The sequence below is a fragment of the Prionailurus viverrinus genome, chromosome D3, assembly GCF_022837055.1.
Source record: "Prionailurus viverrinus isolate Anna chromosome D3, UM_Priviv_1.0, whole genome shotgun sequence".
NCBI lineage: Eukaryota > Metazoa > Chordata > Mammalia > Carnivora > Felidae > Prionailurus > Prionailurus viverrinus.
This window is the reverse complement of record NC_062572.1, coordinates 43,183,571-43,210,898: the sequence shown is the minus strand read 5'-3', so window position 1 is coordinate 43,210,898 and position 27,328 is coordinate 43,183,571. Positions and strand designations below refer to the sequence as shown.

At 35.7% G+C, this 27,328-nt stretch overlaps 1 long non-coding RNA gene across 1 annotated transcript in view; it reads right to left on the bottom strand.

The window, feature by feature from the left end:
* Nucleotides 1-27,328, bottom strand: part of LOC125149440 (uncharacterized) — a 179,041-nt gene that overhangs the window by 53,583 nt on the left and 98,130 nt on the right. Inside the window, exon 2 of the long non-coding RNA XR_007145914.1 lies at nt 3,431-3,493. This is a non-coding gene — a long non-coding RNA (uncharacterized LOC125149440). The remainder of the gene's footprint in view (nt 1-3,430; nt 3,494-27,328) is intronic.

Here is a 27,328-nt window from a genome sequence, read left to right as displayed (position 1 = left end):
CTACACAGCAAAAATGACATTGGGTCAAAGTAATATTCAAGACATTTGTGCTGTGAAGGCAGCTACTCTAAGCAGGTAAAACTATAAAACCAATTCCTTAGTCTAGATTTTTCTGAATATTCTTGCTGATCTCTACATTTACCACTTTAATATAAAATTCTTTCCTTGATTTCAGCTCACTGTACCTGAATAACTTGCTCATTCAATGTATTAGTTTCATTACAAATATTATCATGAATCACTGCTCCACCTTCTCCCGGCTGCAAATCAGGCAAGGGCAGGGACATCATCTTCCTGGTCTGGACCTCTGGTTAGCACATGAGCTTTAACAACCTCCAAGGAATCCAACTTTCTCCCAGGATCTGAGCTAACACAATTTAAATCTTGTAATCTCATTTTGGCCTCCTTGGAGGTGGGGAGGTGGTCACATGAATTACAACAAGTCCTACATATGTGGGCACTAAAAATAATATCAAAGAAATAAAAATATCTCCTATAAAAAGAGTGCGGAGGAAGGAGGAAGGATGATGGTCATCTCCAGAGTTGGAGATATCCTCAGGGCTGTTGTGGGGTAGTATTGGGGGAGCCAGAGGTAATTTAAGGGTCAGAATTAGGATTTGAGAGGAGCTATTTAGAGACTGTCTAGCACAGTTTCCTAGTTTAAGAGAAAAATAAACTGAAACTCACAGAAGGCAACAGTGTGAGAGTATAATACAGTGATTAATGCTTTTGAAGTCCCACAATTAAATGCTTACTCAGCTTAGTGGCTAAATAAAGTGGAGCAAGTATTTAATCTCTCTGGGTGTGTTTCTTCCTTTATATGATGGAGATTATAACAGTAACTACCAAATAAATCACTTGCAAGAGTTAAATGAGATATTATGTTTCAAGTGTTAGAGCAGAGACTGACACACCTATTTTCAACTCATGGGGGCAATGATGATGATGGTCATGGTAACGTGGTCACCCGAAGCCTACCTGCAAGGTAATGGAAGAAGTACAACCAAGTTTGTGACTCCCAGCCTGATGTCTTATTCATGAATCAGCTGCCTGCACTAGTTCACAATAAATGCAACATGCTACTAGTTTACTTTTTATATTAGTTGATATGAATCTCCTCAAAGACTCCAGAAATGAACTTCTCTAAGACTGCCAGAAGGTACACAGGATAACATCACCAAACCCCATAATTTCTCCTTGCTCTGGATTTATTATGTACTAATTTATCTACAGCTAGTTTTCAAGATGAGGTTTATAAAGAATGTGGTTCCTTATTCTGGATGAAGTCAGAGTCTCCAAAAGCCACTTGGCTTGTGTCAGAGGCACACATCTTGTTTTTCTGTTAGAAGCTATTATTTCCCTGTTTTACTTTGTTTGGGGTTATGTTGCACTGTGCCCATATGTTGTTCCCTCTGCCCTCTCAGGGTCATCCCATCCCAGCTCATCAGATAGCAGCTGTTTTTGTCTCCTCCAGGTATCCATTCTTGGCCTGTGTCCAAACTAGTGCCATAGCAACCTAGTGCCATGTAGGAAACTGGCTATTTCCCAGATCTTTGTTGCATTACAGTGACCTTAAATGTCTGGACTTCCCACCCCTCTGATCCCAAATTCAATAAAAAAAATACTGGAGGATTTACATTGAATATCCCAAATTACCAATGTGACAAAAGTAAGAACACCTAGGGATAGGTATCATTTTCCTCACTTTTATCTTCATTCCAGACTTAAAGTCATCAATCTAAAGAATCCACTAGAATGGAACTTGTAGGGTGCCTGGATGGCTTAGTCAATTAAGCATCTGACTCCTGGTTTCGGATCAGGTCATGATCTCATAATCTGTGAGATTGAGCCCGCATGTCAGGCTCTGTGCTGACAGTGTGGAGCCTGCTTAGGATTCTCTCTCTCCCTTTCTCTGCCCCTTCCACACAGGCGCTCGCTCTCTCTCTCTCTCTCTCTCTCTCTCTCTCTCTCTCTCTGTCTTTGTCTCTCTCAAAATAAATACATAAACATTTAAAAAAATAAATAAAATGGAACTTGTGCTTCCATTCAAGTATATGTGGAAGTTAATACTTTTCTTGATTTTGAGATATTTTCCTAGAAAAGCTTCTTCGTATAAAAGTCTATACATTTCTCTATTCTCCATTCTTGTTCAGGAATCTGGATTTACAATGTAACATGCAATATTGGAAAAGTATTTTACAAACTGATCATATACCAAATGCTTATGAATAGTAATTAGCAGCCCCCTCTTCCACCCCAAGAACATCTGTCTCCATTTACTGTCAGCCTATTTGGAGACATAGCATCATTGTTACCTAGATCTTGATTCTCTCTTTCACCATTAACATATCTATTTAAAATCTACTATTTAAAATGAATATAGGGGCACCTGGGTGGCTCAGTCGGTTAACTGTTGGACTTTGGCTCAGGTCATGATCTCATGGTTTGTGAGTTTGAGCACCATATCAGGCTCTGCACTGACAGCCTAGAGCCTGGAGCCTGCTTCAGATTCTGCATCTCCTTCTCTCTCTCTGCCCCTCCCCCACTCATTCTCTCTCTCTCTCTCTCTCTCTCTCTCTCTCTCTCTCTTTCTCTCTCTCTCAAAAATAAACATGAAAAATAAAATAAAGTGCTGAGCATTTATGAAGATATAGCACAGAAGAGAGTCAAGATGTCAATGCTAATTAAAAAAAAATTTTTTTAATGTTTATTTTGAGAGAGACAGAGAGAATGCAAGCAGGGAAGGAGCGGAGAGAGAGAATCCCAAGCAAGCTTCACGCTGTCAGCACAGAGCCCAATGCAGGGCTCAAACTCACAAACCATGAGATCATGACCTGAGCTGAAATCAAGAGTCAGAAGCTTAACCGACTGAGCCACTCAGGCACCCCCACTAATACTAATTTCAAATTATTTTATTGGTTAGTCTACTGAATGTCAGATTGCTAGATTTTGGCACTGTCTTTCTAATGGCACCTTGATTTGCAGAAAGCTCCTAACTAGCAAAAAGAGTTTCTCAGCAACATCTTGAAAACACACACACACACACACACACACACACACACACACTCACACTCACACTCACACTCACACACACACTTTCTATTCAAGGGACAGTGAGTAAAGAGAAAGTAGAGATTTTTTTTTGCCAGTTTATATTTCTATCTTTGATGTCAAAGGAAGAATATTCATCTCCCTAAAAGTCAAGTGGCATGACTTGTTATCATGGTTGTTGTGAAAGGAAGCACATCATTTTAGAATAATGGAAGTCATTCTTCATCTTGATAATGTTAAAAGAAACATGTTTTGTGTTTTTCAGACTACAAAACCTCAACAAAAATGAAAAGATTCACATAGCAGAAAAGGAAAAATTTTGTAGAATTCAAGAAATTTTATTTCACAAGTTGGAAACTGGATAGAAATTGTTACTTACCAACAACAAGTTTTTCTTCAAGAAAGACAGTGATGCATTGGCTCATGCTTATACTTGGCACATCTGTGGGTAAGAAAAAGACTGTTGTTTATACTAATAAAAATGTTTCAACAACAAGCTCTCTTCACCTTTGTAATGTCTATATATCTGAGGCCATTACTCATGCACTGTTAATTATTCAAAGTGTTCTGCATTTAGCCAAGTGTCTGTTTTCTATAACAGTTTTATAAATCTTTAATGTAATTATATGCCTATATACAATTTACTGCTATTCGCTACTCCTGTGAAAACCCATTCAACTATTATTAGAATTAGTTTCCTAAAAGATCCATGGAAGTCTTGGAGTGAATAATACTTTGAAACAATAAAAAAAGAAATCATTTGTGAGGCCTTTCACTTATTACATTATTCTTAATGAAGAATAATCTTGGCATAATCTTATCACTTGTAAAGATTGTTTTCTACCATACATCATGGCTAAGGTGCTTTCCTAGATAATATTCACTATGCGGTAGTTTCACAAACAAATGTATACTAAACATACGCAAAACACGTAGTGAAAGATGCAAAATAAGTACCAGTAAGAGAGTATCATAATGCTACATGTCTCTCCTATCACCAGCAACTTCAATGTCAACATCTATTCTACCTACATTGTCTTGCAATTTTCACCCCATATGATTTTTTCTGCGGCTATCCATGTGAGAATGGAAAAAATAATCAAATTCTCCCAGTTTTATTAGAAAGAGAGAGAAAGCTTTTAATTTAATCCATGACAAAAAAAAGAAAAAAACCCAACACGTTAATTTCTATGTTTACAAAGTAAACCAAACACTGATTTCTCATTTGTTTCTAAACATATCAACCATGTTAAAAAACAGCAACATGGAGGCAACTAGAAATTCAACCCAACATACAAACTGTACATGAATCAGTGTGTTCAAACCTTAAGACTAGAAAGCATCACACAACATAATCATTTTCCAGTTTGTTCATAGAGCCCCAGGGATTCCAGAGAAGGATTTTGAGGACTAGCTTTGCCATGTGCAGTGGTAAGTGGGACTCTTCGACCAGATTCAGTCACAGTCACTGAGCTCTAATCTGTTTTACATATTAGGCTTCAGTTCAATATTGAAAGAAAGGGGATTTTTAGCTGTTTCACTTTGGACCCATATCAGACATCACTTTAGACTGAGATTAAGGTCAGAGAAAAGGCAAAAGGCAGGAACCCAAAGGTTTTGTTTCAAACTCTTCAGCTCATGGGTATTAAAATGTACGCTTTAGAGGTCTTCTCAGGAAGTACCATATTTTAGAGAACATTACTTATTGGCATATCTGCCAAACATTTTCACTACTTTCTTAAAAATACCGCAGTGTGTAAGAGAACTATGACTTATGAAATGTCAGTTCATATGCCAGAGTGGCAGGCATTTTTACATTGACAACAAACTTCCACAGTAGATATTATTATCCTGGGATTCAGAGAGGTTGAGTAACTTCCCCACATGTTAAGAAGCAGATTCAAGCCTAATCTGACTTTTAAACAATATTCATAATAAAACACAATTCCATAAAGCATGCATTTTTAATGGAATAGAATTGTAATGAAATTTTAATCTCCACTAAGGGGCAAAAATTGGCTTTGGGAGATAAAAAAAATTCTTAGTTGTGACAGTTGTTTGTGGTCCTCCAAAGGGTCACAGTATATGACCCTTTTAAAATTTCATGGAGAGTGGGGACAAATAGAAAAAAATGCTAAGAAGGCTCATTGGTTGGGAGTGGAGGGTGACTTAAAAAAAAAGTTGATATACATTTACATAAAGACATTACATTAACTACTTCCCTTTTAATCCATTTGGATTTTATTCTATAATATCATTCTTTCCTCTCATAAGTATGTGTTTAATTGCCAAGGATGTAATGGCAACCTAAAGGAATATAATCTCTGCCTTCACAACAGTTACATCCTAGTGTCCACCTGTCTGGCTCTTATGTAAGTCTGGCTATTTTAATCATCACACATCCCCTACTATTTTCATTTCATGTTTAATTTCATTAATCATCATAATTTTTCTTATCCTCTTTATCCTTTCCTATAATTTTATTGCCTTTTGTTATTTTCTTTGCCTTTTCTTCTTACCACAGGAACACATGAAACTAATAGATTACATAGATCTAAGTCACTGTTTAACTTGGGAAATATTGAGCATCATACACATATCACCTACTTGAATTACCTTTCATTTAGGAATCGTATAGGCTTGGTGTTTGGAGACACACTTCATATAAACATATGTAGAAATAACTTTTCTTTTTGTATTCCAAATAAGGCAAATGAAAGACACAAATACATTTCCTTACTGATTCACAATCCTGCCATGGGGAATCTCCCCAATATTTTACTTTAAAAGTATCTCACTATTCTTCAGAGAGGTTTGGAAAAAACCTTTCTACCATTTGCTTTTTAATCCACCAAAAGGCAATGCCAGCTCTGGGTCCCATATTAGGCATAAGGAAGGCTACAAGTATTATAGATAGTATCTACATTACTGATGGGAGGGAATATTACATTTAATAAGAACTACAAGATTTGTAAGATTCTTTTAATTGTTGATACCTCTAAATATCTTAAAATATCAGTCTCTTTGCAATTAATGAGTATCAAAATATGTTCTGGCCAAGACAAGGATGAAAAGGTCAACAGACTCAAAAACTGGCAAACTTTAAAATATTATTATGATATCAATTTATTTGTTTATGAGGCATATATATATCCTTTTAATTTACTTTCATAAAGCTGAACATGAGGTATTTGGCAATCCCATGTGAAGATAAACTATGGCCTAATCAGGCAAGGATTTTCCCTGCATTCATTCCTACAAAGATCCTCCACTGACTGACAAGATAATTTCCTGATACTTAAACAATCCAGTGGTACCACAGGCCAAAGTTCTCTTGAAGAGTAACAGAAAGCCCCCTTCTTGCATCAACTGATTTGAATTATTAGAATGATGTTATCTTGTACCTTGTACGATTCAATCTATTCATCATATTTAATTCAGTCATTTCTTCCAACAAAACATTATGGAATGACTGCTGAGCAGCCCATGCAAACAACCCCCTATACCACAAGATACAGGAGATGGCTTTCTTCAAAAATTTAACTTTCACAATTAATTGTGCATCAATCTTCCAAAACCTCTCAATAAGAATTCTTAGGAGACACAACAGGTGGTCGTTGATAGGGCAAATGAAATCTATTTTCTTAGACTATTTCCAAAACAATGCTCCTTTTAATATAAACACATGATTTTATGAGCATTCGGTTTAGAGTGCAAGACTTTCTTTCTCTTATAATAAGCTAGAGGGTCAGGCTCATTTCCAAAATGGGTTTTAGACTTGAAGTAACTCTTCTTTTGAATGGCAGAATCATTCTCAATCCACTCTAGTCTAATATTTCAGAGTAGCCTCAAAAAAAGGATGAGGAGGAGGAGGAAGAAGGGGAAGGGGAAGGGGAAGGACAAGGAGGAGGAGAAAGAAAAGGCAAAAGTTTCATTCTCAGATTTTACAGACATAAATCTCACAAAGCAGTCTTCTAGTGTACTGAAGATAGCTAACTTCTGCTTCCCTTCTGTAAAGATTTGACTCTCTGTAGAGAAATCTAGCACAGAGGAGGATAGCTCACCAATAAACTGAAGATAGGATTTGTGGGATATGCAAATCCCTTTTCCAGAGAGAGCTCCAGAGAGAATGATTCTGCTCTATTTTGACTACATTTCACCCTCTTACAATGAAAGTGCCTTACAATTTTACTTCTGATGATCCCAATGAGTGGTATGATAATGGTCTTGTCACAGCTTTAGCCATAGACAATGTGGTCAGGAAGAATTCTTTCCCCAAAGACCAATTTTCTAGGTCTTGCTGTATGAAACAAGAAGAACACACCTTGTCAAATTTATGTGCAGACATAATCAAATAATGCTGAATTGAAGACCATGGGACTTTAAATGATTCATAAATACCTGGAAAATTCCCATGAAACCTGGGTCTGGTTTTAGATTTACAATGAGAACCCAAATCACATGCTCTAAAATTCTCTAAGAATTCTTTTTATGTCCTATATTTTTGGATGCAAATGACAGATTTGTGTTATTTTATGTCAGTAGTCCTTAAACTGATCCTAATACATATTTTCAATATACTCTTTTTTAAAAAGCATAATATAATTTTCAGGATGAGAAGATACACATTTATCTCATTTTCATTTTATAACCTTAAATGCATTTGTCATTATAATAAAATGAAAACATATCAATAGCATATATAATAATCCAAGTATAATTTTCAGAACTAATGAATTCATTTCACACTTCATATAGCACTAGGTACATAATTCAAAGCACTTGAAAAAATAAAAATTAAGGTTTTTTTCTCTCTAGGTGACATTGAGTTCAGTTCATTTAGGGGAAAACAATTAAATTCTTTACCCATAGCAGCAATTTAGATGAATTTCAGAGGACATCTAAAGATGAGAATATTTTATAGCTATTATCTTAACGATCATAAACGTGTTTCTAAAGCTGGAAAAATAGTAATAAATGGTCCATAAGATACAAAAAAAGTACAGCTGACATTTGGTTGTCTCCCCACTACTTCCTTCCTCATAAAACTAAAATTACCTGGAGCTCTTAAGCCCTCCCCTTTTCCCAGAAATCCCATGTGCCTCAGAAGAGCCCTCCTTTCCTCCAGCTCTTGGAGTGGACTTAATAGCTAAATATAATCCCAAATCTCTTGCCAATAATTTATTCAGGATGAGTATGTGACTTTCACTGAACAAGTGGTACATAAGGAGTGATTTTCTGGGAACTGCTGGCAAAATTCCTTCTGTCTCTCCTAAGAATTTTTCTAAAACAACTTCACCTTCCTTTTCCTCAACACTGCCATGCATGGATATGAAGCCATAATATCTACAGACATTTTACCAGCCTGAGGAAGAAGTCACTCTATGGAGGAAGATTTAGGCAAGAGACTCCTGGGAAATAAAAATGAAGCCAAGATTATAAGAACCCTAACCAAAACCCTATACCTAGACATTTCCATTAAGTGAGCTAATAGTTTTATATAATTTAATTTGAATTGGGTTTCTATTACTTACAACTGAAATAATGCTATCAACTACAAAAGTTTAAGGCGAGGCTCATTTTCTTTTAACTAATGAAATATACACTAGTAAAATCATTGATTTTTGTTAAGATATTGACTTCAAGTACCTGTATTTAAATTAAATATTTAGGCATATTACGGCATTTCTCTTATATTAAAATCTTACTATGTTACCAATGACAACTACTAGCAACAACTCACTTATCAGGTTAGTTACTGCCTAGAGGTGAGATTGTTTCCTAATTAAACACATATTTATTGAGCGCCTATAGTGTGTCAGTGGAGATACAGTGATATCCAAAAACAGAAAACAAAAACCAAAACTCCCTACCCTCATGGAATTTATATTCTAGAGAAGTAAACAGAGGTAAAGCAATACATCTAAAATATATAGTATGCAAGATTGTGATAAGTGTTTAGAAGTAAAATCATAAAGACACAAAAAGAGTCTGAGGACAAAGAGAAAATGTAATTTCAAAAATAGAAGAGAAGGAAAAACCTCAGGGAAAGCCTCACTCTTCATTGACATTTGTGCAAAAGCCTCAAGGAAGTGACCCAAAAGGGTGGCTACGTGGTGGGAGGGCAGACAGCTACAGGCAAAAGGAACAGTGTACAAAATGGCCCAGAGATGGAAATGTCCCTGCCTTTCAAGCCCCAAGAACTGCTACAAGGTTAGGATGCATGAGAAGGGAAAGGTAATAGACAGCAGGATGGAGAGTGGGCCAATCTGGACTTACCAGAATGTGAGTGGGGTCAAGAACAGTAGCATACAGTCGTTAGAAGGAATCTGGTTATAAGAATATTTTTAAGATAGAGGCAACAGGACACATTGATGGATCAGGTATGGGGTATGAGGAAAGTATATCAGTCAAAGATGGCTCAAAGGTTTTTAGACTGAAGGAAACAGTTGGCATTAGGCAAGAACATTATGGACAGAACAAATTTCTATGAGGGGTAAGGGAGTCAGAGTTTGGTTTCTGAACTTCTTAAATTTGAGCTGTCTCTTAGAAACCCAAGTAGAGATGTCAAGGAATCACATGATTCCAGAAGACAGAAGTCTAGAGTTCAGGCGAGAGTTTGAGGCTGGAACAGTCGATTTAGAAAATATTAGTGTATAGCTGGTACTTGAAACATGGAATCATCTTAAAACAAGTATATTTATCACAAAACAAGTGTATTTATCTTGAGGGGAGGGTCTCAGAAAAAGCCAGATGATCCCTATTTTCAATTAGCCTAAAGAGTTGGAGAAACAGGGATAAAGGTGAGTCTCACATGATTGTCTTTATGATTTTACTTCTCTCCCATCCACATAGCACATTAACATAGTCTGTAAAGTTCAATGAGGGTTTGCTTTTGTGAATGGGCCCTTTAGCCAAAATTAGCAAAACGCCCAGACTCAAATTGGAACAAATGAGAAGATGACTGTTTACCTCACATAACAACAAACCTAAAGCAGACCCAGGGCAGGGCACAGGGCTTACCTAGGCCTCCCTGTGATTCTCTTGCTGCTGCTCTCTTCCCTGTATTGGCTTAGGCTTCAGGAAACTACCCAGCTGACCTGACAGCCAGATACCCAAGAACAGAAAAACAGATCACTTATTAAAAGAATATAAAGAATAGTTAGAAATGGTGAGGAGCTAGAGAGATTTATTTCAGTGAATGGGTGACACAGAAGTTGACAACATAATCAAGAAGGAAGTGATTCAAAAGAGATGTCTCGATGCCTTTAAGCTCATTAAACACAGAATACATTTTTCAAATAATTTCTAATTGCCCTTTTTTCCTTCTACTGTTTGCCTTAACAACCAATCTTTAAAGGACTTTACCAAATTCTTTCAAACCATTTTTCTTAGTATCCTCCCTCTCGACCTCCATTGCTTATTCAAATTTACACCTATAGCTCTCTGGGCTTACTGCATAGCTATCCTCATAGAGAGAAACGCTTCTCTGGGCATATATCTGAATCCCATATGGTGATCTTTCCTAGAAAGCTCTCACAAGACATCCCTTCTTATCTCGTTGGCCCAAACTAGATCTTATTCCCATTCATAAACCAACCAACGGCAAGGAGGTAAGATAACCATCACTAAACTAATAAGGGTTAGATATGGCCTAGAAATAGAGTGCCTCTCTCTAATGTTGGGGAAATCAGCATTTAATCATCAGGAAGAGAGAAGGAATTTGGATGCCTGATAGAAAGCCAACAGTATCTGATGCAATAAGGATAAAAAAGCTCTATTAAAAACAAGACAAAAAAGGACAAGTACATTATAGAAAGAAGAAAATATTGCAAAAATTAAACAGCTATTTTATTCAAAAAGTTCTAACATCATGAACTATAACTTCATTAAATATGAAATATTTAGAAGATTAATTTGGATTTAAAATCACTTCCAGCACTAGCATCTTAACATTTTGATTAAAAAAAGAAAAAATGTGAATTTCTATAAAATACCATAAAATATCACTACTTTACTTTAGAGAAATCTTAGTATTTAATAGTAACAATTTTAGGACATAAGCTGGTTGACACAATATTTTAAACATTGTACTGCTGATTCTAGGTAAATGTAAAGCCAAGTTTCAATGGAGGGCAATCTGACAGGTTTCAGAGTATAAATTACTTGGACTTCAATCAGAAAATGGTGACCACCTGATCCTTAAAATGTAATTTAATGGAGCTACCACTTGAAGTGAGAATATGGCAGGGCCAGATGAACTGTAGATTCGATAAACGTCGGTGATGTCAGTCCTAAAGGCAGCTTACAATTTATCTCTGTCTATTCTCAAAGTGAGAAAACTGTAAATTGATGCTCATAAAAGCCATGTCATCCTTCCCAATCTTTGTTATTATCTCATCAACCATGTATCACAGGTCCTCCAGATTCTGACCTTCACTTCACTTCATTTGCCTCTAATTGGGTCTCTGTCACACTAATTGCATTTGAGAAGGTTATTTTAAGAAGGCAGAAAAACACTGCATGCTATACATGTGTAGAAATGCCTTTTAAATAGGGAAACTCTTCTCTCATAAAAAACAAAGTTTCTGAAAAGAAATATAAGATTATGTGGAACAATTTACTCTTTCTATCCCTGGCTAAATGATAACTAAATTTTATCCTTTATCCTTTACACCGCTAGACCACTGACCTAAGTATATCACTGCTATTGATTTTCTGTTGGAGTAGGTTAATAGTATGTTTGTTCTTGTGTGCTTTCAATTTCTATATGGTTTTTATTTCTGTTTTTTATTGCTGTTGTTTTGTGAATGAAAAATCATTTAGTAAATAAGTTTATCATTATTTCTGTCAGCAATCAGGCTTCTCTAGTAATGGGACTATCAGGTGGTTTGGCAGAGTTCATTCTCTCAGGGAAGATATCTCTTACTCATTTTAACATAGATTGGAACATTAATCTCTTCCTGATTCTTTAAAAATAATTATAAATTAATTATAAAGCTGCAACAAGAAGTAATACAAATCCTTTAAAGGGAGAAAACGGATAAACTAATTGATTCTTCATGAACTAATCACCTGAAGCTTTTCTGTCATATAAAATGGCTTCTCAAGGACAGAGTTGGTATAGTTCATTAGAATTATTATATCATTTTTCTATGGAAGTTTGAAATATAGAGTGAAGCCAGTTTCTGAGAGAAGCTATTATTACCTGGAAAAATAACTTATGGAAAAATGATGAGGAAAACATTAATTAAAACTCCAAGATTATGCACCTCTAGAAGTCTTTCTTGAACCTTCCTGATTGCAAAATGATCATATATTACTGATTGCCTGATAATGAATGAGTCATCATTGGAACTCAAGGTATTTCAATATGCAGTGCCACTTTTGGTATCCCATATTGAATGTGTTCTTTGACATAATGACTCTCTTTTTATTTATAAAGAAATACTTTGTCATTATTTAGAGCCCAAATACAGTGATGCACTTAGTCCAAATTTTTTAGCTTAATGAAAATATAATGAAACTATAATTTTTAAATGCATGCTGCTAACAAGATGGCAGTATGAAAATGGAAGTATGTACTGAAAGAATGTGGTACAGCATCATATCCAAAGCACGCACATGGAAAAACACATATCTAAAACAAAGCCTCAGTTCATTGTGATGACAGATTCTACACTTTGCAATAAAGCAGTTGCCTAATATGGATTAGAAAGGTTGTTCTTTCCTGAACAAAAGACTAACCAGTTTGCCTTCCTCTTCACAGGATATTCACTATCCCATCAGTTCTGTTCAGTCAAGTTTATGGCAGGTGGCTGCTGCAGTAGTGGCCACACATTGAATTTGGTCCATCTCAGCTTGAATAAGAGGCAACGCAACTCTTCTAGACTTAGTGAAGGAGGATGTGAGCAGTTCACCTCCACCCCACTCCTCACAAAAGTGAGGAGCTAAAGTGGTTTATTTCAATGAATGTACCATATAGAAGTCACCAACATAATCAAGAGAGAAGTGATAGAAAAGAAAAAAAAAAAACACAATGTTGCCCTTGGACCAAAAGAGTAGTGAATACATCCTAAAAGTTTTTCCTAGTTGCCTTTCCTTCTTCCGTATATAGTTTGCCTTAACACATCCAGCCTCTCAAGATCATTGCCAAATTTCTTCAAATACCTTTTCACAGTTTCCTCCCTTCTGGTCCTCTATCCTCTTGCTTATCCTGAACCAATGGTCCTCAGAGACTTCTGCTCAGCCATCATTATGGGAAGGTGCTTCATTACTCTCCTGAGTGAGATCAAATGTTTCCTAGCTGCCATATGTTGTTCTTTCTTAGTCTACTCCTCATTTTGCTCTAGTCCATCTTTACATAACTTCTAAATTAAGGCTTAGGAAGTATGGTAGGTAAGCTTTCTGAGCCTTTGACTATTTGAAAATGGTATCTCATTATACACATGATTAAGTTTGACTAAGTAAAGAATTCTGCGTTAAAATAATTTTCCTTTGAATTTTTGAAACTCACCTCCTGTTGTCTAGCACAATATGTACCTGTTAAGAAGTATATGCAGTTTCAATTCCCTTGTTATGTTCTCTGGAATTATTTAGAATCTATTCTTTGCTCTTGATATTCTAAAAGTCAAAGTTTTAATCTCACTGTACCTCCTCCTTAATTTAAGAATCACAAGCTGAGATAGAAAATCAATTTCAAATAATCTCAAAGATTTATAATCCCTCCCAAATTGTGTTTGAATGATTTCTTTTAAACACAATCATACCACCACACAAACATCATGTCACCTCTTTAACACTAAAGAAATTGAAGAAATCGCTGAATTGCATTTTCAGAATTATGTGAGTAAAGTTCCTGTTCATGTAATGCCCGAAGTTCCGAAACCTCCCACAAAAGTCCACCAGAGTCGTAAGTCAAAGCCAAGTGGCAAGGGTCGTTTATTGCAGGTTCGAACCTGGTCCTCTGCGCACTTGTCGCCGGTGACGCAAGAGGCCACAATCAGGGTTGGTACAGCGTTTTTATAGACAGAGACAAATAGCACAGGGGAGGTTTCAAATTATGAGGGGCCTGTTTAGTTGATTTTAAAGTAAGGACATTTGTTGTTCTCTGATTGGGCGTCCTTTGTCTGTCCTTTGGCGGGAAGGCTTTGTCCGTTACTTGTGGCGGGAGGGAAAAAGGGGGAAGGGAGAAGGGGGTAGGTGAGGAATGTGCTAAGCAAGCAGGTTTACAGAAGCGAGAAATGCCGGTTAGTTTATGTACAATCACTCATTCCATTACATATCAGACTACATTTAGGAAGGTTTACAACCCATTCTACTACACAGCGGGTTACGTTCAGGAAAGGCCTCACAATGCTCGTAGCAAACAGCAAGCAAAACAGACTTCTCAGCAATTGTATTTCTTATCAAAGATCCATAATAAGCAGAAAAGAGAACTTTAGCTTTAAACTAAGTCAGGGCTGTCATTTGGATTTAAAGCTGTTCTTTTCATTCACCCATGTATCCAGCTTTATACATTGTTTCCTAAAACAAGTATCAAACTCACATAGCACTCACTATATATTATTAAGTATTCTAAATGCTTTACAAATATTATCACATATAATCCTCTTAAGAACTCTGTGAAAAAGTACTGTTAATAGCTTCATTTTAAAGATAAGAGGGGAACCTGGGTGGCTCAGTCAGTTGAGCATCCAACTCTTGGTTTTAGCTCAGGTCATGAGGTCATGGCCATGGGATCAAGTACCATGTCCTGCTCTGCGCTGGATGTGGAGGTTGCTTGGGATTCTCTCTCTTCCTCTCTCTCTGCCCCTCCCCCACTCACTCATGCATATACACTCTCTCTCAAAATAAACCTTAAAAATAAAAAAATGAAAAGTAAATAAATAAACGTTAAAACAGTGAGGCATGGAGGGGTTAAACTATTCATAAAGAACACACAACTGGTGATTCAGTACTTCAGGATTTTCACCCAGGAAATCTTGCTCAGGACATCATAAGCACTAAGCTATGTTGCATCTCAAGAGCTAAACATTTCAGACTCCTTAAACACTACACTATGGATACCCAGCAAGCATTTAAACATTACAAATGAATAAAAAGCCCAACATGAAAATATAACGCTATTTATACTCCCATCTTGCTCAAAGTATTCCTACCTAAATTGTCTAAGTTCTTATCTACTTAGCATTTGATACATGTGGAGCCTTCATTAAGTGTAAGCTGATGCTGCTATAAACCTTGCCATATAATGAGGGCCTCAGAAGAAAACTAACCACTTATCTCATTAGTGAACTCAAAACATGTTTCTCTCTATTTTACAGCTAGATCAAATCAGGATAAATGCTCAGGACCATATAGTTTCCAGAAATTTAAGAACCTGGGCGTCGTTTTCAATCACAATAGTGTATATATTGACTGATATTTGACTCTGAAACTTACCCTTTTCACTAGATTTTTGTTTTCAATAATAAAAAACAAACTCAGAAGTAATTCTTTGAAGGTGTTGGTTTTTGGTTTTTAATATTCTTGTGTACTTTTAATACAGTCATTCTATGCTGTTGTACCTTTTATTTTATCCTCTCCATCCAACAGCCAATACCTTCCTTAGGGAATCATTCTGGTGCCTTTGGCCTAAATACCCTAAATTCTACTTCTATCTCTGACACCTAGTAGCTGTGAGACCTGACACAAATTTTCATCCTCTCTGAAACTCAGTTTCCTTATTAATAAAAGAGTAATAGGGGCACCCGGTTAGCTGAGTCAGTTAAGCGTCTGACTCGATTTTGGCTCAGGTCATGATCTCATGGTTTGTGGGTTCAAGCCCGGCACCAGGCTCTGTACTGATGGCACGGACCTTGCTTCAGATTCTGTGTCAACCTCTCTCTCTGTTCCATCCCTGCTCACTCTCTCTCTCTCTCTCTCAAAAATAAATAAATAAGCATTAACAAAAGAGTAATAATAATTCCTCCCTTGCATATTTGTTGTGAAGATTGAAAGCAACACACATGAAGGATTTGATCCAGAATAAGAATTCAATAAACAGCCCTTTTTTTAATCTCAGCAGTGTCTTAAGAAAAAGAAAGTGCGCTGGGTGTTTAAATGCAAATGGCCAACTGGAAGTTTTACTATAAAGTAATTCTTTCAAATTTTGAAAAAAAAAATCAAGAGATGATTCCTGGAGTAAATGCTCTATATTCAAATCCATAACAATGAGTAACTTCTCAAGGATAAGATTTATTAAATTGCTCATTTGGGATGACATTAAGCAAAGGGAATACTAAGCAAATTTTAAAGATTTCTCCCCAAATGCAGATTTCTAATTATAATTTTTGAGCAGATCCTTTTCTCCCCTTGTCCATATTAACAACCACATCTTTAAAAATTCTTTCAACCCCCTGTTAGTCAAATACACACATTCAGCATTCTCTTTTTAGAAAGACCTTCAGGGCTTCAGTTCTTCAATGAACAATTAAACTATTCTGAGCGTCCCTGGGTGATTAGCTTTCTCTAAATTGTTAATTAAGAAGATGTATAAGATATACCAAAGACAATTATAAGCAGCCTACTTTGAAATATCTGACTTTCCTAAGTTTGGTCTTGCTTTCAAGTATCTTAAGAAAGAGTTTGAATTCGTTATAAATGAAGTGTTTTTGTCTCTGGCATTGCCCCACTCAATCAACCGGAAGCTAATGACAGAGGCCTGAATTGAACGCAGAAAAAAAAAAAAATGGTGTCTTCTCACATGCTAAGAACAATGCCCAGTAAATGAGTCATTTTCCCTTACACAGTCATACACTTAATTTCCCATGCTCTCTGTTGCATTACTGGAAAGTGATAATTTTCTATGTACATAAACACAGTATTTCCTTACTCAAGAAAGAAAATATCTGTTCAATGCTGGCATCAAAAAGAAATATTAAGAAGATAGCATTCATGATTCACTTACATCTTATGAAAGGTAGTGATGCCGGAAGTGTCTGCTATACGTCATCTTTTTCTCATGCTGTTGTTTTTAAAGCAAACTTATAAACACCATCACCCTAAAGTACCCTTTAAAAAATTGCCGGTGTATACCCCTTTATTTTATGAGGAACTGTATAATTTAGATTTGGTTTTAGGTTTAGTTTTGCTAAATACCCTCAGTCATAAAAGTTACCTAAATACAAATATCTAAGTGTGACACATAATATTAAATTGGCAAAATATAAAATCTTTGCCTCAACAATTCTAAACAATTGATACTAAGGAATCCAAAATGGACGCAAACAAAAACACAATGTTCATCATCACATAAGGTACATCAAGTATAATAGATTTACAGAATATTTGGGTATCATTTAAATTAGTAAAGGTAACTCTTTGATATAATAAAATACTATAGACCAATAAAAAGTTTTGAATTCTTTTCCAAAGAATAACTTGATATGAGGATATGTTAATAAGTAAAAAAAAATGTATAAAGTAAGATTATAATATGCCCAAATATACATTCATTTACCAGTGTTTGTACATATTTATAATATGCTATATATATTCATTAATTCATGTAGATGGATATATAAGTGCATAAATATATATGAAATAATGAAAGAATATATACCAACATATTGTGTTACTTCTGAATGGTACAATTAGAGAAAAAATTTAATATTCTTTTTATGTGACTGTTTGTTCCATGTGCTATATGATGAATATATATTTTTTGATAAAAAGTATATATTGTTTTTATTTAGGACAAAAAAACCTCAGACATTGAGATAAAAAATTCTCAATAGCACTTATGACAGTGGCTTTGGTAGTTATGGCAAAGATAGCTAATTACCTTCTCATATCTAGTCTTTGTCTTTCTACTGGCAGAATAGTAGGAAACCCTACCTGCTGCCTGGAGTTAAGTTCTGCATTTTCTACCTTCCCTTGTACCTGGGCATGGCCATGTGCCTAGGTCAAAGCCAACAGAATGTGAGTAGAAATGCTTCACTTAATGAAGGTTGATGGAGTGGAAGAAGCATATTTTTGCCCATCCACATTTTCTTCTACACATGGCCTGTAACAAAGGAGATGACCTTGATGATGAGGCCAGCTAAAATGGCAGAGCTTAGCCTCAGAGGATCCTGGGTCCCTTTTGGCCAGGAAGCCACCATTCCAGCCCTAGACTGTTGTTGTGAGGAAAAGAAATAAACTTGTATTTTGTTTAGGCTGTGTTCTTTGGGGATTATTCTCTTCTGTGCACCTGCTACAGTCTCACAACATTGGTCCCTAGCACCTCAGCAGTTATACCAATGTGCAGCAGCAGCAGTAAAAATTTCTTCAGCAAACTTCAGAAAAATAGATGTCGTATTTGTCCATAGAGAACCAGAGAAAAGGGAAAAAAATCAACAGGACCCACAAGGCAGCAAGACCTGGAGCTACTTATAAGAGATCTGAAGGAGGTGGCATTCCCACATAACACACGGCCATTACTGATAATATTCTTGCTACAGCTCACTAAACCTTTAAATGGCATGGTTCACTCCATCAGTTTACTCTTCCTGACAGACAAGTAAAAATCCCTAAGGATTCTTTTTCTTTAAACTTTCTGCATAGCTGCAATATAAAATTAATAATTTTTGTGACCTGATCATTTCCTGACAGGGTGAAGTTTCTCCCTTTCAAGCTATACTATTTCATGTTTAATTATTGCATTACAGTATTTTTAAATTACTAAAATTTTCTCAATCCCTAATGAAATTTCAAAAGTGAAATCTATACTAGGTTTAATTTATGACTTTTTAATTGTATGACTACTTCCTCAGGCACTTTGGGTTTCATTTGTCTCATAGTTTGAGTTTAAAGTTTTTAAAACACAAGGAAACATTTTTATTATTTTATGCCAAATGAGAGAACAATTCAGCACTTCTCTTTTCCATTCCATCAAACTCTGTTCCCTCTGCCACAAACCTACCAAAACTTACTAAGTTCTAGAACTGAGTTTGCCTCATTTTTGTTATCAGTATTCTGGTTCACCTTCTGGGGCTGAAATTCTTCAGGGAAGCCCTTTCTATAAGTGGTTACATGTTGCGGACTTGTCCTTCCCAGGAGGTGGAACTCTTCATCATACTTCCAGTGACTAGATAGCGTTCTCCTTAGAATTGGGATGGTGGCTGCACCTGACCTAGCTCAGTATCTGTGTCACTCTCTGCTATGAAAGTCAGTTCAACTGATCCATGCAGTCACTGTAGCCCTTAGAATAGATTTAAATCACTCAATGCCCAACCCTAGATTTAGTTCCTCTGGCCAGTGCTGAGATTCTAACTTTCCTTTCAGGCAAGCTCATCGAAGAAACAATCACCTATGATATCAGTTTTCCTTTCATTGATTTTACAAATCAGTGACAGTAAGATAACTACTATTTGGTAATAATACCAAAATCTAAATGGCTTAAACAAACGTTCCAGTGCTCCGTGCGTTAGCCCAGACTTATTAATAAATGATTATGCAATAATCCAGACAGGGATAGAAAGAGAAGAGAATAATGTAGAGTCACATACCAGCTCTCAAATATTTTATTAACTAAAAGTAAGTTGCATAGCCATGCTTAACTTCAAGAGACTAGAAATTTTAATCCTCCGGTATACCCAGAATGAGAAGAGAACAAGGTGTTAGTAGATACTGTTAATGTCCACCACACTTTGATAGTTACAATATTTATATCATTAATTTTCATTATCATTATGTTGTCATAACAGCATTTATTAAGAACCATAACAAAAATTTTAATAGTTGCTAACACTTATTCAGCACATACTGTGTGTCTTATGTACCAAATATTGTACTGAGCATTTTACATAAATATTTTAATTCTCAAAATAATACTATGCACAAGTAGAACATCTAGACAAGATGGGAATGAGGCCCAGAGAATATTAGCAATTTGCCCAAGGGCACATAGCTGGTAAGTGGCAGATCCAGAATTTAATCTAGGTTTGTAGAACTCTAAAGACTTTAAAATTAATACAATTAAAGATTTATGGATATAAATTGGGAAGCAATTATTTATCTACATAACAAATCCTGGTAGTTATGCCTCTGAGAATGTAACTTCCAGGAGATATTGTTGCACTACCTAAAAGAAGCCCAGGTGGGGCAACACAAATGAGGAGATTCCAGGTTAGGCTGAAAAACTGAAAGAGATGATGAGGTGAGTTTTAACCTGCATATGACCAGGTGATCAGAGACTAATTCACATGGACATCGAGGAGCCAGGCAGAACACAGACAGTAAGTCAGATAGAGAGAAATGAGTCAACAATTATGTGTAGAATGTAAGACCTGAGGTGCCTGAGGACAAGATTTTGGTTCATTTTAGCAGAAACCATAATTTCATGGTCTTCAGCCACTTTCTATCCCAGAGAAGGATATAATTCTGAGCCTTAACTATCAATAGATCTGGAAATTAATTTTATAATGTGACCTTTCATTTGGTATGGATACTGGGTAGAGGCTTCAAATAAAAGTGAAGTGAAAGAAAAGTGTAATACAGGAGTGATATGTGTATATATAACATATTCTAGAGTAGAAAGGAATTCAAGAAGAAACCACTGTCTTAGTTTGGACTGCTATACCAGAATACCATAGACTGGGTGGCTTAAACAACAAACATTTATTTCTCACAGTTTTGAAGGCTAGAAGTCCAAGATCAGTGTGCCTGCAAGGTCAGGTTCTTGGTGAGGGTTTATAGACAGCCATCTTCACTGTACCCTCACACGGTGGAGAGAAAGAGAGCTAGCTCTTTTCCTATTCCTACCAGGACACTAATCCTATCATGGAAGCTCCACCCTCATGACCTAATTACCTCCCAAATGCCCCACATTCAAATACCATCATATTATGGCTTTAATGTGTGAATTTTGGAGAGATACAAACATTTAATCCATACCATCCACCCTTAAGAGTAATGAAGTGTGAGTGCAAAATGCTAGCACCAATAGTACATTCAGGAGACTGACCAGTGACTGAATTAAGCTGCCCACCTGCAAAGAAGCAACGGAGCATGAGATGTGGAAAGAGATCAGGGGTTGGAGTGTGGAGGTCAGCTCTACAATGTGATCTGATGCATTATTCGTGGAGAGCCTCATGAGATTAAATCATGGTAGAACTTAGTCATGATGCAAAAATCACTGCAATTAAAATGTTTGCTGATCTTTTCAAATTACTGAACTTTTATTCAATATTTTTTCAAAAGTGTTTGCATGTTTAAAGAACGTAGCTGTTTAGCTGTGTACAATGTTTTAGGTTTCACCAAACTTGGTATTACCCCTTCCCTTGTCTGTAAAAAACCTGACTTTGATTCTTCTCAAAGTCATACATGTAAATTCCAAGTCAATGAGAGGAAGAAATAATCAAAAGTTTTCTCAATCCTTTTCTCCTACCAAATACAATGTTTAACAATATCCAGATGTTAATCTAGCTGCCTTCAGGCATTTGCTTGAATGTTGGTATCTTTAATTATAAAAATGACAGCCAGAATTGTTTACTTGATGTCTTGGAGGAGGATGACAGTGGGCTGTCCCCCCACACACATGCACACAGCCCACAGCTCAAAACCTTAGGGAGCACTAGTGAATGTCACAGGAGTATTCTGATCTTTTTATTACTTTCTCTGGACCAATGTTTTGGGTCCATGGTGAAATCCAATTATAATGTTCATATGGCCAGATACAAAGGGACAGATCTCTCATCTTACCAATTTACCCAGACACTGGTTTCACAAAAAAATAAGAAGAATACAGAAAGGAGAATTCCTAACCAGAAGGCCTCTGAGCAGATGATATGCAGATGTTACTCCTCCCTCAATAAAGACAAGCATTTCTATAGATTAGAAAATGGAACATTGAACTTGCCACACTTTGCTTAAGAAAAGTGGGACTGCTAGGAATTTACCCAAGGGATACAGGAGTGCTGATGCATAGGGGCACTTGTACTCCAATGTTTATAGCAGCACTTTCAACAATAGCCAAATTATGGAAAGAACCAAAATGTCCATCAACTGACGAATGGATAAAGAAGATGTAGTTTATATATACAATGGAATACTACTTGGCAACGAAAAAGAATGAAATATGCCCTTTTGTAGCAACATGGATGGCACTGGAGAGTGTTACGCTAAGTGAAATAAGTCACACAGAGAAAGACAGATACCATATGGTTTCACTCTTATGTGGATCCTGAGAAACTTAACAGAAGACCATGGGGGAGGGGAAGGGAAAAAAAAGTTAGAGAGGGAGAGAGCCAAACCATAAAAGACTCTTAAAAACTGATAATAAACTGAGGGTTGATGGGGAGTGAGAGGGAGAGAAGGGTGGGTGATGGGCACTGAGGAGGGCACCTGTTGGAAGGAGCACCGGGTGTTGTATGGAAACCAATTTGACAATAAATTTCATATTAAAAAAAAAAAAAGAAAAGTGGCTACAGTCTATTGTCATCTTTGGTTCCTATAAGAAGAAAATAATATTACAGTGTTGTTCCAGACGTGTCATCTCATTTGGGGAATTTGCTAAGGATTTCCCGTAACAGTAGTTAAGCATATTATTTGGAAGTGCCAATAAATCATAATTATTGCCTGTTTTCTCATTCATCAAATAATTTGTACCAGTGGTACCAGAGGGATTTGTCATACTGGGGCAACACTTACATAATATAAAAATAGCTGGAATCATGAACATCTCTGTAGTTTTTTCCACATGATGCCAAATAAGTGGATAATTTATTTTAACATTTCAATTCTTGAGTTAGTATTTCATGGTACAAAGAAGAAGTAACTACAAAGCAATAAAATATATTTTTTTTTCTGCAAGGAAAGTATATGGAAGGTCACAGATAAATAAGGAAATTCTATACACAGCAAAAATATCTTTCAAAAATGAAGGTTGAAGAAAGACTTACCAACCAACAAAAGCCTAGACCCGAATGAAAGTTTAAGGAATTTCTTTGGGCAGGAGTATGATACTAGAAGAAAACTTGGACCTACACAAAGAAATGAGGAGTACCAGAATAGTAAAGACAAAAAGAGACATAAAAGATTTTTTTCTGATTTATTGACCCTTTATAAGGTAGTTGATAACTGAATACAAAAAAAGCTACAAGCACATTTCAGAGTTAGTAATGTATGTAAAAGTAATGTATATGACAATGATAGTACAAAGGATAGGAGTGCAGAAATGGAAGTATATACCTGTAAGTTTCCTATACTAATGGTGAAGTAGTATAATATCATTTGAAGATAGACTATAAGTTGAAAATGTGTACCAAAACCCTAGCATAACCATTAAATAAAATAAAAATAAGGCTGTCTAATAAGCCAATTGTGGAGGATAAAATGGAATCACATAAATTAACTGATATAAATGGAGGTTTCAATATTCCTCTCTCAGTAAATGAATGAAAAGGAAAAACATCAGTAAGGATATAGATGACCTGAACCATATTTTCATCCAATTTTATCTAAAATCTGCCAATCAACAGCTGAATGTCCATTCTTTCCAAGTGCACATGCATCAGTATAAACTGTATTCTGAGCCATAAAATATATTTCAAGAAATTAAAAAAAATTTAACTTATACAATACAAAGTAGGTTCACTGAATACAATGAAATTAAGCTAGAAATCAATAACAGAATAATATCTCAAAAATCCCCAAATGTTTGGAAACCACATGTTTTGTTTTTTAGTTTATGTATTTATTTTGAGAAAGAGAAAGAGCAGGGGAGGGGCAGAGAGAGAGGAAGACAGAGAGAATCCTAAGGGGCTCCAAACTAGCAGTGCTGAGCCTGATGCAGGGCTTGAACTAATGAGCCATGAGATCATGACCTGAGCCAAAACCAAGAGTTGGACCCTTAACCGAGTGAGGCACCCAGGTGCCCTGGACACATGTTTTTCACTAAGTCATGGGTCAAAGAAAAAAAATCACAGGAAAGGAAAATAGAAAATGTTTTGGAAGAATTTAAAATGACAAAACAGCATATCAAGATATGATGAGTCAAACTAAAGCAGTGCTCAGAAAGCAATGATCATATTATAATGTAATACTTAATGATATAAGTCTGAATAATGCCCACTGTCCCACCAGAATCAGGAATAAGACAAGACCATCTCAGGAACATAATATGTTCCAACCATTTAGATTCAACATGGGACTGGAGGTCCTAGCCAGCACAACTAGGAAACAGAGAGAAATAAAAGACATACAAATTGGAAAGGACAAAACAAAAACATTTTTTCACAGACAATAATATTGTTTAATTAAAAAATCTCAAAGAAGGTAACAAAAAATATGTAATATATAGCAACAAATATTTGGAAGTTGAAAAAAACTTCATTATGGCTTCAAAAATTAAATAATTAGGCAAAAATCTAACAAAATATGTGTCAGATCTGTATTCTGAAAATTGAAAAACACTGATGAAACATATCAAAGTAGGTGTAAATAAATGGTCAAATACACCACATTCGCAGAGTGGTAGACTCAATATAATAAAATATGTCAGTTCTCTCTTAATTTACCTAGAGATAAAATACAATTTTAATCAAAATCTGAGCTGGATTTTTGAAAATAATTAAAATCTTATATAAAGTATATGAAAAACAAAATAATGGATGAGCCAAACAATTTTGAAAAAAAAAGTTGGAATCATAATTGATTTTAAGATTAAGTATAAAGAAGTCATCAAAAACAATATGATCCTGGAAAAAGGACAAACTTCTAGATCAAAGCAACAGAAGAGAAAGTCCAGAAATAGATACCACACTCACCTGTCTTGCCTCCTACCTCACTGGTTACTGTTCAATCTTCTTTGCTCATTTTATCCCTAACTTCTTAATATTGAAGTGCCCTCAAAGCACAGGCCTGGGACTTTTCCTTTGATAATCATTTCTTTAGTGCTTGCAACCTATCTCATGTTTTACATATTACCTACAAGCTTCTGATTCAGAGATCTATATCCTAATTCTGAATCTTCCCCTTCAATTTCAGAATTCTATATTTAGTAACCTATTCTATATATCTCGACCTGGTTGTCTAATAGGTTTCTCAAACAGTATCTCCTAAAACAAACTTCTAATCTTCTCCACCAAACCTGCATTCTAGAGACTTCCCCATTTCACCTAATGAAATCTCTTTCCTTCCAGTTGCCTACATCAATAAATTTAAAGTAATCCCTTATTCCTCTATTATTGTTACCTGCCACATCCAATCTATCAGCCTATTCTATTGGTTCTATCTTGAAACTATAATATCCACAACCCAACTTCTTTTCACAGCTTCTATTGCTATGATTTCCACTGTCAAAGCCACCATCATGTACTGATACCTTTTTCATTTTCCTCTCTTGCTCCAGTCCTCCCAATATGTTCTCCCTATAGAACTTGAATGATCCTATTAAAACATAACTCAGAGCATCTTCTTCTGCTGCTCATAACCCTCCAATTACTTTCCATCTCAGAGCAAACACAAAGCCCTTAAAATGGCCTTCCATTTCCTACACAAAATTAGGCCACCATTTATCCCCTTGACCTCATTTATTAATATTTGTGCTTGTTCTTGTTGCTTTGTTCACTTCGGCTTTCCACTGTTTTGGAACAAGCCAGGCACTTTCCCTCCCCAAGACCCTTGCAATTCTTTATGCATACCAAGACATGGCTCACACACTCAACTTCTAAAGTCTGCTTAAATATTATCTTTTCAGTGAGGTCTTCCCTGAATTCTCTAACATTTTCCACCCCCATCCTTTCTGTCTTAGTCTGTTTGGGCTGCTGCAACAACATACTATAAACTCGATGGCATTAAAAATAAATTTATTTCTCACAGTACTGGAGACTGAAAAATCCAAGATCAGGAAGCCTGCTGATTCAGTTACTGGTAAAACACTGTTCCTGGCTTGCAGACAGTCGCCTTCTTATTCTGTCTCACATGGCAGAAAGAGGGAGAGAAAGAGCTCTGGACTGTCTTCCCCCATATGGATACTAATCCCATCATGGGGACTCCACTCTCACAACCTCATCTAACCCTAACTACCAAAGGCCCCACTTCCAAATATCATCACATTAGGGGTTAGGACTTCAACATATGAATTTTGAGGGGACACAAACATTCTCTCTTTTTTAATGCTCATAATACTTAATAAAAATATATTTTATTTATAAGTATATATATACATACATATATACAAAACACACACATACATAGTTAATTGTTCTCATCTCAGTATTGTGAATATTCTATGTGGGCAGAGATATTTTACCTATTTTATTTATTGTATATCTCCAGCCATTAGAAAACTGGTTGTGAATAAATATTTGGAGAATAAATTACTAAATGATTCTAACAGTTGTTTCTCTATGAGCTCTGAAAACATTTGTGGAGATATACCAAATGAACTAGAAAATATAACCTTCTACTTAATAAGTATGGAAGGCATATCTAATGCTTAAAAACTGTTTATTTCCACAACGCAAATGCGTGATTGATTTTTTCCCTCACTTTTCCCTCACAGAAGTTTCTAGTTCAAGGAAACGAGTCCTTAATTGTTACTTTTCCTCCCACATAACAACATATGTATACAAAGTTAACTGAATCAGGTTTTCTTCCGTATTTGGCAACTAAATTCATACTAGCTCTGGAAAGAAAAACACAACTTTAAAACAACCACAAAAGCCTTATGGTTCCAATATCATCTGTTTTAGTAAATTTATATTAAAAGAAGATACGATTTGATAGAATAGTACATAATACAATACAGTGAAATATGGGAAGTATTCAAATGGTAGCATACTACAGATCTACTGATAATTTACATTTTTATTTCTATTCTTCATCTTATTGTAATTCTCTTATTGGAAATGTAATCCTCCTACCTCCATTTTTATGACTTATCTTTAATGTTAAAAAACTAAAATTGCCATTTAAAATATAGAGTTTAAACATCATATAATAAAATCCATGAGGATTTATGCTTACAAAAGAGTTTTACAAGTTTTACCACTTCCAGAGTTGAGTTGCACCTGTAATGAGCCAGAAATCTTATTAAGTCTGTCATATTTTTTCTTGTCAGTAGGAATAAAATAAAAATGATTTTTATGGTTAAGTTTGCTAACCAAAACTTATTGAAATGTAACATCATGTGATAGGGAGCCATCTAAATTAGGCGAGGTCAAAAAAGATATATGTATGTATGTATGTATGTGTGTGTGTGTGTGTGTGTGTATGAATGCATATATGTATGTATATGTATGTGTGTGTG